Raw genomic sequence first — 7168 nt, forward strand, 5'->3', positions numbered from 1 at the left:
CATACCCCATTACTAGTCACACCATGATTATGTTCAGAGTCTTGCATCCCGTTTTTAAATGAGTAATCTCTTCTGGGAAATCTTAATTCTCTTAAATGTATGATATATATTCCTATTTTCTTTCTAATTCTCGTTTTGTCCCTCTATGTTCCTCTCACTATCTGAAGTTTTATATTATTCAAAGTTGTTATGCCAATCTTACTCTTTTTTCTAAAATCTTAATTTTTGTGAACTCAGACTTTCAGTATGCTAAGGAAATGATTTTCAAATATATAGTTTCAGTCCTGTGCTAAGGCTAAAATTATTAGATAATTTCACAAGGTAGCTTGATATGTATAGATAGGGATATAGAGGTATATGTATTTATGAAATATATAGTTATATACTGACATGTATATATGTATGTATATAAATACACATATATATTGTATTATTATATTATATTAATATATGATATATAATATTCGTATATATGTATATAAATTTTATACAGATGACATACAATGTGCCCTTTCTGTTAGAATTGTTATAGAGCCTCTAGCTACTTTTTTTAAAAATTGATTTTCATTTCTGAGGGAGATAACATACTTTAAAAAAAATTAGTATCTTTATTGAGGAATAATTTACATGTAGTAAATGGCATATACTTAAAGTATACATTTGATCGCTTCTCAGCCTTTTGGCTAAGATCAAGTGTAGTATCTGTTCTTATCAGTTTAAAGTATACATTTGATAAGTTTTGACACATGTATATACCCCTGAAACCATCAGCGCAGTCAAGATGATGCTCATATTCATACCTCTGCCAAACTTGTGTTCCATTGTAATCCCTCCATCCTGCCTCTGCCCCAGCATCTCCTCACCCCGTCATCAGGTAACCAACTGATCTACTTTCCGTCCCTATTCATTAATTTACATTGTCTAGAATTTTATACAAATGAAATAAAAATGAAACCTTATGATATGTACTCTTTTTGGTCTGGTTTCTTTCAATTAGCATAAATATTTTAGTACACAATATTTTTTGGTCGTATCCATAGTTTAATTTTATTTTGCTCTGTAGTTTATTGTATGAAGATAGCACAGTGTACCGACTGCTTCACTTGCTGAAGGACATTTGGTGCTTTTCCGGTTTTGACTTTTACAGATAAAGCTGCTATAAGGGTTTGTGTATAAGTTTTATACAGACATGCTTTCATCTGTGTGTGGTTAGATGCATATTTAACTTTTTAAGAGCTTCCACTTTACACACAATATAAGAATCTTAAAATAATATACTTTTTTCCTCCACCTCCTGGGCTTTGTCTATTTTTTCAAATGTGGTATTAAAAACCCACACTACACTAGTGAAAGTCAAGCAGCTGAGTTTAAAAGTTACTTTATTGATTTGACCATAGGCATAATTTAGAACTCTGGCTGAATTTGTTTCTCTTGAATTTGCTATGGCTATACTCTCCAAACTGAGTCACATAAGAGCTACAACTCAAAAGGACAAGTTTGCAGGCGTGCGTGTGTGTGTGTGTTCGTGCGCGCACGGATGTGTACGTGGTGGTGGGCTTCCCTGAAAACCCAACGGATAACAACTATTGTAATTAGATCACATCATTTTGGTCATATTTGATCATTGATAAGATCCTCAGAATTGTTTTCAATTTTATTGTTTTTATTTATTTTTCTAAACCGTTAAGTGTAATATGGCAGGTGCACCTAGCACTGTATTAAAGCTTCGATTAAAGTGAACTGAGAAAGCACCCAAAGATTGTTTAGCAACTCATGAATCTCCTTTTTCCATAATTAAAACGACAGAACAAAAGGCCTTTGATAAATCAAATACTTATTAGACAATGGTTTTCTAGATCCTCCAAGGAATCTCCTCTACATCAGACCCTGTGCTATGAGGTTTTAACGTGAGTTAAAGCCTCTATACATTAGACGAAGAGAGTCCAAAGGTTTTATCGCTCTAGTGAGGGTCAAAGGTTTGCTGTTTTGTAGTTTTGTTAGTGGGTGCTTTAAAGGAAGGAAGCCAGGAATTATCACCAAGAGAATGTTTATATTGTGTTCTGGGATGGCAGTGTAATGTTGTGACCACCTGCTGATTGGGCAGCCCTTGACATACAGGGCTTCCTAGGGGAAGTAAATAAAACCTCCCAAGAATATAGTCAGAAGTCAGAAACAAAATTTAAAGAGCAGATTTGAAATGATCACGTAACCCTAGGAAATGATGGTAGCACAAATATGGCTGAACAGAAAACTCAAAAGCTTTTTGCAGGGGAAAAAAAAAAAAAGAGAGAGCTACAGTAATGAAAGTAGCAGGTCCTAGAGGGCTCGGTCAACATGAAATCGTGCAAAAGAGAAAAAGAACAGAGTGTAGTAATGCATTTAAAGAGTAGGACTGAGGAGGTTAGCAGCAAGCTCGAGTTATAGGATAAATGGATACTGATTACGCTGCAGAGGGAATCTATAAGACTTCTACAATGTACCTAAGAAAACTGTAGCTTAAAAAGACATACTTGACAAACACATAGACTTCCCATATTAAAGAACTATTACCACTGAGATATAATCAAACAGTGTATCATATGTGCATAATTAGTTCTGTTTTAACTTGTTTATAAATTAAGTTCCTTTTTTTTTTTCCAGACACTGGTCTCATAGTCTTAAAAAGTCTGTTTTAGAAACAAAGATCTTTTTGTTGAAGAGCAACTTCTGAATCCAGTGAGACCATCCTCATAAATTTGTATTGCAGTGAATTTCCTGGTACCCCACTATTTGTCCATGAGAGCTCACATACACAGCACAACTTTCACAAAGACAAGTACTAGTATGGATGTACCAATATAAATGGGAACACGTGTTTTTCAAAGTACTTTCCAAACTTATTTCCCTACATTTTTCATATTTTAGTTATGACAGTTAGTGCTTTAGCTACTCTCTTTGATAGAGATGCATTATAAATCAAAAGTAATCAAGTTTTAAGTAGTTTTAAAGTCCTCTAACTCAGTAACTCACTGTACCACATTGATGGTCCTTGATTAATTTAATTACACACTATGAAACTTTCTTAAAACTATAATTTTAAGACATTCATAAAATAGAAAAAATTTTAATTTAAAGAAATTCTAAAAGAGAAATAGTTCAAGAATCTATACTATACAATATTCTATAAATAATTCTATAATCCAAAGAAGCCATTGTGTGAATGAGTTAGAATCTGAAAGGTTCTAATAAATTTTATCTGCTCCAACATATTTGAAAAAAAGTAGATCAAAATAGCTACCTGCGAATTTGAATAGGGACGTATTACTTTAACAATAAGTAAACAGAGAGCTCTGTAACAAATGATTGGTATAAAATGTGCTGCATACATAATGTAATGGAATTTAAAAAGACATGCACCAAGCTATTTTTTTTTTTTTTTAGAGGGAGAGAGAGAGAGAGTGTGGGGACAGGGAGAGAGAATATCTTAAGCAGGTTCCATGCCCCCAACGCAGAGCCCATCCCCTGACCCTGAGATCATGACCTGAACTGAAATCAAGAGTTGGATGATTAAATGACTGAGCCACCCAGGTGCTGTGAAGCTATGTCTTTTATTTTCAAGTATGTGCATTTTATAAAGCGTACTCATAAAATATTAAGAATTAGAAATTTTTCTGGATTATCTTTTATTATAGATATTGGTGTTTTCTTTTGCAGTTCATAGGCTATTTCAAATTAAACATTTAAATTATAGAAGTGATACATGTATAAAATTATAATAGGACATAAGAATATTTAACAATAAATAATTCCATTACTCAGAAAATTCCAACGGTTAACAAAAATAAGAAAAGAAAATTCCAATAGTTTAAGGAGCTCTATGCCAAGAACCAGGGAACAAAATCAAATATATTTCTTACTATGCCACAGTTATTAACAATTACATTTTTTTTTTTTTTGGTAATTCTCTTAAGGATTTGTGGCTTGATCTGATTAAAAAGCTCAAATGTAATAGCATTTAAAATTTATTTATACAACTATGTAGTATAAAACCAATAGTATGACTAGAGATCAAATAAAGGAAATGTGATCTTAATGAAATTTCCTCCAGTAATGAGAATCTTCCAAGTGGCAAAATCTAACTGGGTTCTCTTAATTATTTCAGATTTTATTTGTTACATCTGTGTTCTACTCAAATGCTACTTCTTAAACCCTGTGGTCTATTTCTTGGATTTCTTTTTTATTTGCCCTTGGTATGGCCTTAAGCCATATTTTTATATAGCTTGTTATATTATTATTTTTATATAGCTGAAGTTTATTTTTATATAGTTTGCTTTGGTAGTAAATTGTGTATGCATATTTCAGAGCATGTTTACTTTTTCTTCACATTTTATTGATAATTCTAATGTGTGTAAAATTCTAGGGTTACTTTTTTTTTTTTCTTCAGAACTATGACCTTATCTTTCAAACATATACAATTATTGAGTTAATAGTATTTTTCCCCAAAGGCAATCTGATCTTCATGCATTCACTCTGCAAACATTTACTGAGTTCCTATTGTGTGTTAGGAACTGTTATAGATGCTGGGCATTCACCAGTGACCAAACCATAAAATATTTCTATCTGGAAAGTTTTATTAAAAATACTGACTCTAAGTCCCATGGAGACTAATTGAATCAGACTTTCTGAGGAGTCCAGCCTGAGAATCAGTACTTTGTGAAGGCTCCCTATCCAACCTTAATGCGCCACCATGGTTGAGAATTACTGCCAGGAGATTGAGCCACATTGCTCTATCATCTCTATCTCATAAATCGCTTTTCTGTTTGCATGGCAATGAGGAAAAGAAGGACAAGGGTTTAGAATGCAGTTCCTTAATGAACACTAATAATGATTGCTGCTGCGATTGGTATTTGTTGATACTGAACTTGGAGCTTATCTGAATCTCCCTTGTGGGAAATCCCTTGCTTACTCCTGGGTGTCTTCAACTGCAGATTTCTGTGTGCTGAATTAAGAGTTTATCTAATTCCATTAGCTATTTTTTTGGAATTTTTCAAAATTTTGTTTTGTTGATGAGACATTCTGTTCTCCAGTATTATAATGGCTTCGAACTTTATTGAGTGGAACTTTCCCATTGATTATTCTGCAGCAACTAAGTTACTCTTTTAACATGTTCAGTAAGTATTTGGTGAATCAAGTTAATCGGTAATCCTTTACCCTAAGTTAAAAGAAAATTTTGAAATGTGTAGAGAGAATTTTATTTTTATTTATTTATTTACTTATTTTTAAAGATTTAATTTATTTATTTGACAGAGAGAGACACAGCGAGAGAGGGAACACAAGCAGGGGGAGTGGGAGAGGGAGAAGCAGGCGCCCCGCAGAGCAGGGAGCCCGATGTGGAACTCGATCCCAGGACTCTGGGATCACGACCTGAGCTGAAGGCAGTCGCTCAACCAACTGAGCCACCCAGGCGCCCGAGAGAATTTTAATTAAAGCTCTTCAAAATAAATCTTTCACGCTACCCTCTTGCCTCTTAAGAGATTTATATGAGACATATCCTTCTCTAAAAGGTAACTTATACTCAGGAGGAGAGTACCAGAATTATCTAAATTTTTTAGGGTCTTTATTATTAAAAATATCTCTGGGAATGATTAAGAACTGTTAGGGCACCCAAGTCCCTGTGTATCCTGAGATTTAGCATGAAATGTGAAAAGTATTCTGCTTGTTTCATTAAGTCCTAGTAACATTTTATTGCATCTAAGGAGTTAAATGCTTCCTTCTTTGCCCTGTATTATGAATGCACATTTCCACTGTCGGAAATTTTCCACATTCATAGCAAAATTATGTTCATCCTCTTCATTTGCCTTTAATATAATAGAGATTCAAATAGTCTGTCAGCCTGACTGATCTGCCAATTATTCCTACTAGCTGCCTTTCAATTTGCTATGCTCATTCAAAACTCGAATCTGTTTTTCATCCATTTCAATGTTAATATGCACTCCTGTGGCTCCTACTTTGAAGTCAATGGGAAAATCTTTGTGTGAAAGACATGCCTTTGGGGGATAAAATAATTCAAGTTCTTTCTCAACTGAACGTAGAAAAATTGGGCACAGCTCAGAAATTTGAAATATAGTCTGCCCTTTCTCCTCTTTTGTAAAGACAAAATAAAAACCTTTCAAGTATAATTTTTGATACTTTTAGTCAGTGCTGTGAAGAAGGTGAGGATGTCTTGGTGTTATATTTAAAAATGAAAACTGACATTATTTTCTATACAAAATGCTACTTTGAAACCATTATCTGTCTCCTAGGTAGAACTAAGAGTTTACCTTTTTCACCATTTTCTCCCTAATTTATCATTATTAGTATTTTGGTTAAGTAGTGAGACACACTCTCAACAAGAAATATGAATAGGAGAAAGTAGACACTATTTTATTCTGCCACTGGTCTAATTCCCTGCAATTATCAGAAATATTAAGCTATCACCGCAGCAAGCTTAGGCTTAATTTACTCAATGACTAAGAGAAATGAATGTTATTCGCATCACTAAAATAAAAAATTGGAGACAAAAAATATAGAAGATATAAATGCAATTCATATGTAATACTAATGTTAACTATCATTTATACTTAAGCTATGTAGCATTGTTCCTTTGAGGTTGATTTGGAGTGAAGATCACTTTTATATCTATCATTAATGCTTCATATATTATTATTTTCATATTAGCTCAGAACATTCCCTATGCAGAGAAGTAATAAATGAGAAAGAAATCTGGAATATTTAATGCTAAAAGAATCCTAAATGAAAAGGAAATCTGCTCTTTCTGTTAAGTGCTAACACTCCTTTAAACATTTTTAGTATGCCAAGCACACCATCTGTGCTCAATTACTTGTTATTTTGTAATGTCAACATCTGCTTATAAGAAAATATATGCTTGCATATATTAAAGACTTGTTTTCCATACAAGAATGTGAGAGGCCTTTGTGTCAATCCACATGTAATTCATTCTTCATTCTTCATTCTTCTTTTTGTTGTCTCCTGAATAATGCAAGCTAAAATATTAGAACATCAGAAAAGCAAAGACATGGACAAACCTAACACACATAAAGCAAGGATAGAAGGCATTAAATGTATGTAGTCTTTATACATTCATTGCATATAGATTTACTTTTTATGTAAGCAATCTGTAAATGTCAGA

At 33.1% G+C, this 7168-nt stretch overlaps 1 pseudogene; it reads left to right on the forward strand.

The window, feature by feature from the left end:
* The first annotated feature begins 663 nt into the window (after window positions 1–663).
* On the forward strand, window positions 664–769 carry LOC123845180 (U2 spliceosomal RNA; annotated as a pseudogene).
* The last annotated feature ends 6399 nt before the right edge of the window (window positions 770–7168 follow it).

Source organism: Mirounga angustirostris, unplaced genomic scaffold (genome assembly GCF_029215605.1).
Source record: "Mirounga angustirostris isolate CCGP_5_RB_7025 unplaced genomic scaffold, mMirAng1.0.hap1 SCAF_5, whole genome shotgun sequence".
NCBI lineage: Eukaryota > Metazoa > Chordata > Mammalia > Carnivora > Phocidae > Mirounga > Mirounga angustirostris.